The sequence below is a fragment of the Dromiciops gliroides genome, chromosome 4 (assembly GCF_019393635.1).
Source record: "Dromiciops gliroides isolate mDroGli1 chromosome 4, mDroGli1.pri, whole genome shotgun sequence".
In the NCBI taxonomy this organism is placed as follows: Eukaryota; Metazoa; Chordata; class Mammalia; order Microbiotheria; family Microbiotheriidae; genus Dromiciops; species Dromiciops gliroides.
The window spans coordinates 89,079,927-89,093,777 of record NC_057864.1 but is presented as its reverse complement, the minus strand read 5'-3'; positions in this window follow the sequence as shown (position 1 = coordinate 89,093,777).

Here is a 13,851-nt window from a genome sequence, read left to right as displayed (position 1 = left end):
CCAAGTGGTTTTTATTACTAAATCACTTTTGTTCCTCCCCATTACCTTTGCCAAAATGCTCTTCTTGAGTCTTCCCTTATCTGGTTGTTGTATTTTCTCACATAAAAATATTTTCCTGATATACAATGTCACTTCAACTTGCCTTTTATCTTGTTTGTTGTCGGGGCGGGGGGGAAGTATGCCCATTCCAAATATTTTCTAACCATTGATTTCATATGACCAACTCTGAGCGATATCTAGGAGGTCAAAATTTCTTCCTTGTCCTAGTACTTATAGTTCTCTTGTATGTTTCCTAAATTTGGGGTATTTCTATATAGACATTTAAGGTCAAGAATTTTACTAATGACAAATCTCTTGGATTTTACCTCCTGTGAAGTTTTGACAACGATATCCACTTTGGAGTATAGATATATCCATTATTTTTCCATTCTTGTAAAAGTGCTTTTGATTAGATTTGCAAGGCATCCGTTAAATATTCTTTTTTCTGATGTATTTTTTATTTATTTTGTTTCCCCATTACATGTAAAACAACTTTCTAACATTCTTTTTTAAAATTTTGAGTTCCAAATTCTCTTTCCCTCATGCCCCTCCCCCCTTCTTGAGAAGGCAAGAAATATGATATTAATTACACATGTGAAGTCATTCAAAACATAGTTCATATTATTCACATTGCAAAAGAAAACAAAAAAAGTTTTAAAAGTATGCTTTAATCTCCATTCAAAGTTGATTAGTCCTCTCCACTGGAGGAAGATAGCATTTTTCATCATGGGTCCTTTGGAATTTGTAATTGTCTTGGATCATTGTCTTGATCAGATTAGCTATGTCTTGCACAGTTGATCATCTTTACAATATTGCTGTTACTTTGTACAGTGTTCTAGTTCTGCTCACTTCACTTTGCATGAGTTCTTATAAGTCTTCCCAGGTTTTTCTGAAAGCATTCCACTTATTTCTTATAGCAGTTTCCAATTCTTTAACATCATAAAACAAGCTGCTCTGAATAATTTTTGTACAAATAGGTCCTTTTCCCTTTTCTTTAATCTCTTTGAGATACAGATACAGTAGTGGTATAGGTGGGTCAAAGGTTACAATTTTATAGCCCTTTGTGCATAGTTCCAAATTGTTCTCCAGAGTGATTGGACTAGATAACAACTCCACCAATAGAGCATTAGTGGTCCAATTTGTCTACATCCCTTCCACCATTTATCATTTTCCTTGTCTGTTATGTTATCCAATATAATAGATATGAAGTGTCTCAGAGTTATTTTAATTTGTATTTCTCTAATCAATAGTAATTTAGAGCATTTTGTCATATAAGCATTGATAGCTTTCATTTCTTCTGAAAACTGCTTGCTCATATCCTTTGATCATTTATCAATTAGAAAATGGCTTATATTTCATAAATATGGCTCAGTTCTCTACATATTTGAGAAATAAAGTCTTTATCTGAGAAATTTGCTGTATTTTTTCTGTTCCCTGTTTTCCTTCTAATTTTAGTTGCATTAGTTTTATTTGTATAAAAACTTTTTAAATTCATGTAATCAAAATTATACATTTTACTTCTTATGATCCTCTCTCTCTCTTACTTAGTCATAAACACTTCTTTCATCCATAGATCAGACAGGTACATTTTTCTATGCTCCTCTAATTTATTTATATCACCCTTTATGTCTAAATCCTTGATCCATTTTTACCTAATCTTGGTATACAGTGTGAGATGTTGGTCCAACACCAAATACATTATTACCAGGTTTTGTTAGGTGTACTCCATCTCTGGCTAGGAATCTGTTCTCTGTAAGAAGAGTGGAGAGAGGGAGAGGGGGAGGGGAAGGAAAGGAGAGGGGAAGAGCAAGGGGAAGGGGAATGGAAGTGGGAAGGGAGAAGGGGAAAGGACAGGAGGGAGGTACCATATTCTAGATAACTGAATATATCTTTCATTATTTTTTCATTTCTCTATATCAGACTTATGATATGATTTTGAACTGAAAAGCACTTAGAGATCATCTAGTCTAACCTCTTTATTTTACAGATGAGGAAACTGATCCCCAAAAAAGTTAAGTATCTTTTCAAAGTCGGGCAGGAAGGAATCAGAAGAGATAAGATTTAAACCTATGTCACCCAACTCCAAATCCAGTGGTCTTTCCATTACTCAACCATGTAGGAGCTAATTGTCCTATTCATTAGGAGAATAGAGGTTATTTTGGGGGTAGCTACTGAAAGATTACAGTCCCATGTCAACAGGCCACCCAATGTAGCAAACAGGAATGCATGTAGCATATCCTTTAAATACTTCAGACCTACAATGAAGTTATACATAAGCTAAAATAAAGACCAGAAATGAAAGGAACTGAGGAACAAGTCACTTTGGAGGTTTTTTCATTGAATTCCATAGCTAAATGAATATAAAATTATTCTCCCCCTGCCCCACAAGTGTCCTCCTTCCCATTATGCCTTTCTCCTTTCATTCTCATGCTTTCTTAGCTCTTCCCATTGCTCCAGAGAAGAAAGGTGGTGGGGAGGAAAAAGGAGGAAAATAATCATTTCAGTCCCTGTTTTTCCCCACATTAAGTCTTGACACTGCCACATGCTTCAGTTTAAGCAAAATTATCGTGCTCCACATGAGACAACATCAAAACAACAAACAGTATCAAAAGGCCCTACAGAGAGAGGGGATTAAGCCATTATCCATAATGCAGCCACACTAATTAGCACAGACCCTTAGGCCCAACACATGGAAGAAATCTGGATCAGGACTAAATTCAGACAGTTTCCCAATAAGGATCATTTAAAAAAACAAAACAGAAATACTGACCCAAAACTCCAGTGCTGTCATTATTTTGTGGCATTTTCCTAAGAAAATGGAAGCAGTCTTTGGCATGGACAAGTGCATCTTTGGTTAATTTTTGGAGTAAATATGGTTGGAAAAACATGGGTACTCGTTGTGTGTGATGTGAAATGTTATAAGACTGTCCAAAGGAGACTTTGGTAGCTGAAGGCAAGAGACAAATATGTCTGGGGTATTGAGCAGAATTTTGCTTTCTAGATTTTGGATGATTATTCTGGACAGATATAAGTCAGTACATTGAGTGGGTAAGGGGAGATGTCTAAGTAGAAGAGACAGAAGCTCCTGTGGAAAACCAAGAAGGTAGAGACTTGGATGGAGATAAAATGCCAGGCATAAAAGATATGACACATTAGACAACTGCTTATAGGGGATAGTGGTTGCAAGGCCAGTGTAGAAATTTCCTCTACTGGTACAGATTGGCAACTCCACGTCAAATGGCAATTTTAGAGAATTGCTTGGACACTGAAAGGTTAAGTAATTTGTCTATGTTGACAGTGTCAGAGGCAGACCTAGAGCCCAGATATTACTCACTCCAGAGCCAGTACTCTGTCCAACATGTCACATTGCCCCTTTATAATTTATTCCCCATTGGAGTCAAAGGCAGTAACAAGTCAAAAACTTTCCAGTTAGACTGGAAATACATTGTAATGACAGCACTCCCAACAAAAATTGAAGAGAGACACATTGAGGGAAGTGACATACAATTCTATCTTTGCAAAATATCTTTAATTATTAATAAGATGTATCTCTGTTTATTGATTATATCAAAATGGTTAGCTGGAAATCAGAATAATCAAAATAGGAAGCTGCCTAGGTATAATACAAAGGGGAGGTTTAAAGATTTTTAATATTACTTTTTTGTTTTGTTTTTGTTTTTAATGAGGCAATTGGGGTTAAGTGACTTGCCCAGGGTCACACAGCTAGTAAGTGTTAAGTGTCTGAGGCCAGATTTGAAACCAGGTACTCCTGACTCCAGGGCCAGTGCTCTACCCACTGCACCTAGCTGCCCCAATATTACTTTTAATGACTGCAGATTTTTGCATCAGCAAATTCTGTTTTTCATGATATATAGGTGTTTATTCTGTGATTTAAAAAAATCACATTGCTACAGACAACTCCCAAGGCTTTCCATAGACAACAATACCTAGAGGGCATAATTTTCCAACATGGTAGCATGTTGAGAATGTTTTTTCGAAACTTGCCTAGAGTTTGTAACTATCTCATCCTACCCCTGTTGAAAATAGACAGTCCTCTCTGGTATTCTTACCCATTACTCACCTCCACACAGTCTACTGTACAGCCATACTGGCCTACTTGCCATTCTTCACACACAATGTTCTCATCTCCTGTCCTTAGGCATTGACAATGAGTGTCTTCCATGCCTGGAATGCTTTCTCTTCACTTCCACCTCTTGGAATCCCTGGTTTTTCTTTTCTACCTTTTGTCAGAAGCCATTTCCATCTCTTCCAAAGTTATCTTTTGTCTACTTTGACTCTGTCTTGCATATACCTGTTTTTTCCTCCATTAGAATGTAAGCTCCTTTACACAGAGACAACAATATTGTTTGATGAAGACCTGTGAAAGACAGTTATTCTCAATAATAATCATCCAAGACAATCCCAAAGGACTATTGATGAAACATACTATCCACCTTCAAAGAAAGAACTGATATTGATGGAACAGACAGAAGCACACTATTGTTTACTTTCCTTCATTTTTTCCCCTTTTAATCAAGGTTTTTTGCACAAAATGACAAATATGATCATCTTTTACATAATCATACATGTATAACACATATCTGATTATTTGCTGCCTCAGAGAGAGGGAAGGGGAGGGAGGGAAAGAGGGATAAAAATTGGAACCCAAAACTATAAATAAAAATGTTTATTATTGTAAAAAAAGAATGTTAGCTCCTTGAGGACATGGACGCTTTTACTTTTTGTCTATTGCTTGCACTTAGCATCGTCTGGCATGGTAAACACCTCATTAACACTTGTTTATGGATAGAGCAAAGGAGCTTGAAATTAAGTAGATATAGGAGACTGCCAATTACTTAGCTGGTAATGAGCTTTCCTCCATCAAAAGAACATAAACTCCTGGACAGCGGGGGTCATTTCATTTTTTACTTTATATCCTCAGTTTCTAACATAGTGCCTGACAAATAGTACATATTTTTAAAATATTAATTTAATGCAGAAATCTCGGTACTCAGTAACTGCTTATTCTTATTTGTAGACAAGTCTTACTAACTCTACTGGATTATAAAGCTTTTAAGGTAGGGATTGTGTCTTATTATGTTTTGTGTTTTATGTAGGCAGTGTTGCCTACAAGTTAAAATGTTGGTCTCTAAGACAGTACCACCTAGGTTCAAGTCTTATTTTAACATATACTAACTCTGTGAACCTGGGCAAATCACTTAACTTCTTAGTGGTCTAGATAACTGGACACTAAACTCTGGGAGTCGGGGGGGGGGGGGAGGTTCTGTCCTTCATTAGTAGAGTTATATCATTAGAAGGAGTTATATAATCTGGGATTCCCCTATATCAATGCAAATTTAGTATTTATCTATCCTTATTTTATCTTCTTCATGTACTTAGTTTGGAATCTTGATTATATCCAAATATGGGAAAGATCTGTGGTTCCCTCAGAATGAAGAATTCGCAGACCTCCCTTTAACTTAGATCTTATATCAAATTCCCAATCCAAGTGTATCCAAACCAGATTAAAATATAATTGGGAAATGATTAACAAAATAAATAAAATACAATACCAACATACATGATGTTATTTTATAGTTTTCTAAGACAATATGTGACTGGAAGGGATTTGTTTGTTTTTGAGTTTGACACCATTGATTTACATGCTATGTCCCATGGAGTGCTTTGGGGGAATATAGAAGCTGAGTAATTTATTCTGTCAGTAAGCTAGTGTCAGAGTTGAGCCCAGGTCCTCCTGACTCTAAGGCTAGACACAATCTACCACACCATGATGCCTTTTTCTTGAATATAGATGTTTAATAAATGGGTTTTTTTTAATAATGGAAACATTACAGAAAGAGCTGTAAAGAGAATCCTTGAAGAAATCAGAGGATCAATATAGAGAAATAACTTTGGGGCACTAAAGGGTTTTAGGGGAATCTTAGAAAAAGGTTGTTTCTTCAAATTAAAGGAATGGAAGTTAGATTTGCACACAGGGAAATATTAGAAATAACATCTTTACCTGCAGAAGACAAAGATTAATAGAAAAATAAAAATGACTATAAAAGCCCTGTTACAGGATACATTTTAATCCTGTTGCTAGATAAAATCAATCCCTGATAGAAGAAGGAAACTGGAGCTTGGGGAACAGAAAACAAAAAAGGAAAAAAAGAAGGTGAAGGGGAAATCCCTTAACAGCCTTAACTAGAGAGCTAAGCATAATGCTTAGTGCCTCCCTTTAGTAAAACTACATTGCAATCATCTAAGACCCACTGTTACTGTCTCTACCCAGTAGGGCAAATTCATTATCATGATAAAGGACTACTGATCCAATTCATGCCTTTATATTATGAAAACTTTAAGAAAATAAATGGAAGATGCTGAATGTGGCAAGCATAGAATAACATAAAAATGAAATTGATTATATTTTAACAGGTAAGAAATTGCTTATTACTGATGTGGAAATCATTCCTGAATCAGCTGTGCCTATATACCATCAAGCCACTAACTTGTAAGAGCAAAGATCAAAATTTATACAAAGCTAGGACAAAAATGAGAAAGATATGAGATGCAATTGTAGCAACTCCAATCTAATCTATTTTAAATAGTTAACAATGAAAATGTAAAATTAATGGAGAAAAGGATGATTGTGTATACAGATATTTAGCTGATACAAATCAACTGTCATCATAACACCAAAGAATCCTAAAAATAAGCAAATGCCCTGCAAACACTTGACCTGTTTGCCAAAGAGATATGGCACCCAAGAGCAAAGCTGTTTTAAACTGTATGTTTGTTTATAAAGTATTAGAGAGAAGGATGATGGAACATTATGAACACTATCATCTCATAAGATGAGAATTTATGGAAGTAGAAATCAGTTTAGAGAAAGCTTGGAAAGAGATCCAAATAAGAAAAGTCATCCCCTGGGGCATTTAAGGATGGACTTATAAGGACAATAATAGACAAAAGATGGAAAAGCTCTGAAAATGTAGACAAGACCAAGAAAGCATGAGAGAGCATAAGAGAGATAAATAGAGCATGCAAGAGAGAGCAAGAGAACAAGAGGAAATGAACAACCAACTCTTCATCATCAAAGACTATGGACTATAGATTACAACATCACAATCCTAGGTATTCTCCTAGAGAAAGTGGGAATGACACTAAAGAAAACAGAGACTGGAATAACAGCTAGACTGGACCAAGAATATACATGGGAGGTTCATGCTGGAGGCAACATAATTTTCAATGCATGTAAGTATTGATTCTCAACATATCTAGGGGGAAAAAAAAGATATCAAAGATGGGGGTGGAGATCTTGACCCCTGTCATTATCCCCAAATAAAAAGGGCAATCAAGATGATATAAATATAGTTTGAAGGCAGAATTAATGAGAGAATATTAGAAGGAAAGAGACAGGCTGTCATAAGTGATATACTAAAATAGATCACATCTTTTTTTTTTAGTGAGGCAATTGGGGTTAAGTGACTTGCCCAGGGTCACGCAGCTAGTAAGTGTTATGTGTCTGAGGCCGGATTTGAACTCAGGTACTCCTGACTCCAGGGCCAGTACTTTATCCACTGCGCCACCTAGCTACCCCGATCACATCTTTATCATCACACAATTTAATTAAAGATTAGAGAGTACAAGATCCACAGTGTTTACAGTTTGATAACTATAAAAGAGCATTTACTTCATTCAGTAGAGCAAAATTCTACCTTAAGGACTCCATACTGCAGAGTCACCCATTGACATATTAAAATTATAAGATTCCTTGATAGCTATAATAGAGAAAACCTTGTCGGATGACCCTCTTATTGTTAATATCAAGCAAGGAAGAGTTCTAAAACAGAGTTCAAATGTTGAGGTCCCACAGGTGTTCTCATTTCTATATGATATTGTGATGATTATGCCAACATTCCAGAGCCTCTTAAGCGATATCCAGAGTGACTCAAGAATTTGGTCTATTTATGTAAGAAAAAATAACTGGATGAAAAATGAGGGATTATGAAGATGAGTAAATTCTTTCATCAAAGAAAATTATCATTGAAAAACTTGGGCAGATCAAGTGGTAAGGGCCAGTGATAACTGATGGACAGCCTACATGCTCTATTACTGTCCCTTTGTCTATCAGAAGAACCCAAAGAAAACCCCAGCACGTTAGGTGGATCCCCTATGGGAGGACTTGAACAAGAGACACAGGATAGACAAAAATAGTTAGGCTGTTATCTCTATCACTGAAGAGAAAAACTCATATCATTGAGATCAGATTGACTGGAATATTGGAGGAGCCCCCCTAAATCAGCCCCCTAAAGACGTTCATATTCCACAAGCACCAATAAATAATGATGAAACCTTTGCTTCTTAATTCTCATATAGATAAATTTGCTACCACCATAAATAACATCCCAATAGAAATGGGGTAGAGTAGAAGTGAAGAATTTCACACTCTTTTTGATAAGATAAAATCTGAAAATGCACAAAATTCTCTTTTTTATTTTGCTTTTATATAGCTTATTAAACCTATCTTAAATAACAGAAAGGTTGGAGAGAGCTAATTTATGCAAGAGATAAAAGTAATAGAACAGAATTAGAAATGAGATTTGGTAGGAAATATGTTTCTGTAATTATGAGCTTATTGTAATAGACAATTGTCAATACATATATATGTACATGTAAACATACATAAAAGTTCAGTGGGAAATAAACCAATAGTAAAGGCATACTACAATCAGCATCTGGTATGGTTTAAAAATATCCAAATGGATTCCTAATTAAGATACTTTTAAAATTGAAGAAAAACATTGTTTCTTGATATTTTATGGTATAAGGAAAAAATGTGTCATAGGCCAAGTTTCTAACAATCATAGGCTTTAGAAACAGTGACTAATGCTGTTAAGGGATGAATTACTGATTTGTAGGCAGCACCTATCCAGGACAAAGTTATTAAATAGGTGTAACCTGTTTGGGGTATCTTTATCTCTTATTTTCCTATAAATTCCTTTCTTTCTTCCCTTGCTCAACATATACACTTTATATTATAGATGGTGGGATAGGGGCAGGAATGATGAAAAAGAGTGTGGGCCCTGGAATGTGAGGATACCTAGATTTACATATAAATTCTAACACTTACTAACTGGGTGACCTGAGAGAGGTCACGGAACCTCTCTAATTTAAGTTTTTTCTTCTGTAAAAGAGGGATAAATTGGGGCAGCTAGGTGGCACAGTGGATAAAGCACCGGCCTTGGATTCAGGAGTTCCTGAGTTCAAATCCGGCCTCAGACACTTGACACTTACAGGCTGTGTGACCCTGGGCAAGTCACTTAACCCCCATTGCCCCGCAAAAAAAAAAAAAAAAGGGATAAATTTCCTTTAACTACCTAACTTATAGGGCCATTAAGAAGAAATTTGTTTGTAAAGCACTATAGAAAAACACATTTAATACCCTTGCTCATTATCTAGCATTCAGTAATTAGTCATTCATTCTGTGATCAGTGTTCAAAGTAGACTGAAAAGGTGGCTAGGGTGGGGGGGGGGAGGTGGGAAGGTAAGAGAGACTAAATTGGTTCATATGTCATTTCAGGTACAGAAATAAGAAACTCAAATGTCTTCCTCACAACCCCTGATCTTTAGGCCAATTTAATAAAAGTCAAGAGCAGTTTCAAGTCCTCCTGAAAGTAAGGGGGAGGGGGGAGATATCACATCCCCACCTCATTGGTAGATGCCAATCCTCTCTTCCCAATTCTCCAAACAGAAATCATAATCTGTTATTTCCCCCAGTATCCTCTTCTCACTCACTACTCCCTTCTAACCTCTTCACCTTTTACATCTATTCCTTTTTTTTTTTTTTTTTTTTTTTTTTTTTTTTTTTTTTTTAGGCAATGGGGGTTAAGTGACTTGCCTATGGTCACACAGCTAGTAAGTGTCAAGTGTCTGAGGCCAGATTTGAACTCAGGTACTCCTGAATCCAGGGCCGGTGCTTTAACCACTGCGCCATTTAGCTGCCCCTCATCTATTCTTTTTTTTTTTTTTTTTTTTTTTTTTTTTTTTTAATGAGGCAATTGGGGTTAAGTGACTTGCCCAGGGTCACACAGCTAGTAAGTGTCAAGTGTCTGAGGCCGGATTTGAACTCAGGTACTCCTGACTCCAGGGCCGGTGCTCTATCCACTGCGCCACCTAGCTGCCCCCTCATCTATTCTTAATAGCATGAAAATCTAACCATATTTTTCTTTAAATCATGTGTGATAGAGAAATCAAGGATGGAAACGTCTGATAATCATTTGTGGTAATGTTAGCTGTCTAAATCCTTCAATCCTTCATGGCTAAAAAATCTGGAAGCACCTTTTACTTTGATCCAATCATCCCTCTGCCCCCAATCTCAGTTCTTCTCTAACCAGGATCACTACTACTATCTGACAACTGCTGGTACTGAGGGAAGGGAGCTATTTTAAGAATCATAGGGAAATCCATAATTCAGAATCATAGGAAGATATATAGGAGTCCAGAACTGATGTGACACAAAGATTTTAATAGGATAAGACAAGTCTCACAACTAAAAAAAGAAAGCTGAACTTCAATTTCAAGCAGGAACTATCTTTCTCCAAATCATGCATGTGCCTTTCAAGCCTATGCTACTAAGAAACTCAATAATAAGAAAAATAAGGGAAAGAAAACAATACACTGTCACAGACCGTTTTAATGGAACATGGGCTTGACATCCCTACCACCTGCTTGATTCTATTAAGCTAAAGGAGACAGTAAATAGGAAAAAGAAAAGGAAAGAAAAACAGTTCTAATGAAATATTTAAGGACATCAGGAAGAGCAGCAGCATCAAGCTTTTAGTTTACCAAGAGAAAGAATCTTCTTAACATGTCAGTCAGCCAAAACGATAGTCTATTAATAAAGCCAGCTTCCAATTATAGAGACAAATATACATTCCAAAAGGGTAGGAGGGAAATGATTATCAACAATTGACTTTGGAACCATCTAATTTAAAGAAAGGGGAAAAAAAAGCATTGTTTTCTTTACCATTGTCACTTTTTTGGTATCATGTATATATGATTGCAAATTAATGTTGAAAGGCATTTGGTATCATATCCCCAAATGTAGAGATCATCTCAAGGCAATTTTCTAATGGAGAAGTCTTAGAATACAATGGAAGATTAAATATTCTTTGATATGATGGAACAGAGATGACAATATAGTTAATGCCTCAACAGTTCCTTGTTGTGGATAGAGCAGCTGGAATTATCCTTGATGCAGAAGATGAATTGATCTCCTGGACTGGAATTTGCCATCTTTTAAATGCACATTTTTCTCTTGTACATCGAAATAATGACAGTCCCAAAGAGGCATGCAGATTGCCTAATCTATTAGTGCTTTTCCTCTTGTTTGTCTTTTATAGCTCTATATTTGATTGCTTCTGAAATAACAGTAAACAATTGAAAGGGCTCCTTTTTATTCCCCAGGTGAGTTTCATTTATGGTAAATGAGCAAATGCAATTTTTCCTATTATACTAGCCATGTAAAGAAATTCTCCTCTCCCCTACACAGTCCTACCACCTCTTTGGGTACAGTAAGTGCAGGGGAAAGTGGCATAGTTGTACATGCCAATCTACTCAGAAATGAACATGAAGGATTAAATAAAGCTAAGCAAAGAAGATTTTTATCTACATATCCCTAGAGAGTGACTGGACATCTCATACAAGCATTAAAACTGCATTACAGCCTAAATCTGATGACAATCTTCTACATGCAAAAAAGGGGGAGATGGAATTACATATAAATCCAGTATAGCAATTCTCCACTAACTTAAAAGTTTTGAAAAACTCTCATTTCCCTTCACTACTTCAATATGTTTGATTTCTAATCTTGCTCTTACAAGTAATTCCATCACGGCAAGTATTCTTATTCTCACTTCTTTCACCCACATACCCAAAAAACTACCAGAAACTGTTCTTTTTTTAAAGCATTTACTCCATATCACTGGACTGTGGAGAAGGAGAATTCTTAACAGTTGTACAAGGATATCAGCCTTATTGTTCAGCATGAATCTCCCTTCAATCCCTTCTGTTGCTGATTTTTGGTAGTTTATTTTAGAGCATTTGGAAGAAGAAAATAGCACAAAATGGAGTCAAATTTCAAAAGCCAAGCTCCATATTTTCCTCCCCATTGCCACATCTCTTGCTTTCTTCTATACAATGAAATGTACTTAATGAAAATCAGTACTTTAAGTCTTTCATCTCCCCCAAAGCAGAAAAACAATGGCTCACCCACTGATAATAAAAGCTCATATATGCAAAGGTGACTGCTACCTGAGAGGGATTCAAAAGAAAGATTTTTCTCTAAGTCGTTTAGTGCACATCTTCAATTCAATATGCATTTATTAAACACCTACTTTTTGCCAAGCCTGGTGTTATAAAGACAAAAACAAAATAGTCTCTTCTCTCAAGAAGCTTACATTCTACTGGGTAGAGAGAGGGAGAATAAACATAGCATGTAAACAAATAAGCAAATACAAAGTAAATACAGAGAAATTTCTTTGGCAGTGAGAATACTAACAACTAAAGAAGATCATGAAAGGCTTCATTTGGATGAGGTGGAATTTAAGCTAAGCTATGAGTGACACTAAGGAATTCCAATAGCCAGGCATAAGGAGAAAAATAATACTAGAAATCAGGAATAGTTATACAAGAGCACAAAGATGAGAGATGGAATACGATATACAAAAACAACAGATGAGTCAATTTGACTGAAGCATTAAGTATATGAGAAAAAGTGATATGGGGGCAGCTAGGTAGCACAGTGGATAAAGCATAGGTCTTGGATTCAGGAGGACCTGAGTTTAAATCCAGCTTCAGACACTTGGCACTTACTAGCTGTGTGACCCTGGGCAAGTCACTTAACCCTCATTGCCCCGAGCCCCCCCCCCAAAAAAAGAAAGAAAGTAAATATGCTTCCCCTCACCACTCAGTAAGGGGCAGCTAGGTGGTGCAGTGGATAGAGCACTGGCCCTGGATTCAGGAGGACCTGAGTTCAAATCCTGCCTCAGACAGTTGACACTTGCTAGCTGTGTGACCTTGGGCAAGTCACTTTAACCTCATTACCCTGCAAAAAGAAAAGAAAAGAAAGAGAGAGAAAAATCATGGGGAAATCCACAGAGTCAGGGGAGGAACTTGAAGATGAGTAAAGGAGGATTGATGACCTAAGCACTTCCTCAGAATGGAGATTCTAGAAATGTCACAAATAGGAAGAGGGCAGAGGGATCACAAAATGGGAGGATCTTCCAGGGTGAAAAGGCTACAAGAACTTAGTGACAGTCAGAGTCAGGATCAGAGTCAGGAGAAGAGTGAAGGAATACCCAGGAGTTGTTAAAGAGACACATAGACTCAAGGCTGAGAAGAAGGTCTAGGGAATGTAAAAGCTTAGCAGCAATGATAGTAACATTGGAGAGACAGAGCCCCCAGGCTCTCCTGGGACTTATGCTGAAATTGAAAGAACTTATTTGACAGGTCAACAGGCGAAAGAAGAAACTAAAAGGAGAAATCAAAAGGAGAGAACAAAGGAGGAAAGTGGAAAAGGGTTGAGGGAAGAGGGAGATCAAATTCCAGGTGCCTAACTGTACCTTCCAAAGCAATACCCACAGGTCCTCTCACATATATACCCCTCTCTAAGTACTTATGGCCACTACTCTAGCCTAAGCTTTTATGACTTCTCCTATAGTCTTTCCCTATCCAATCCATTCTCAACATAGCTACCAAATATCTATAAGATAAAAGTTCCAATCACTTCACTCCCCTACTCAGAAATCT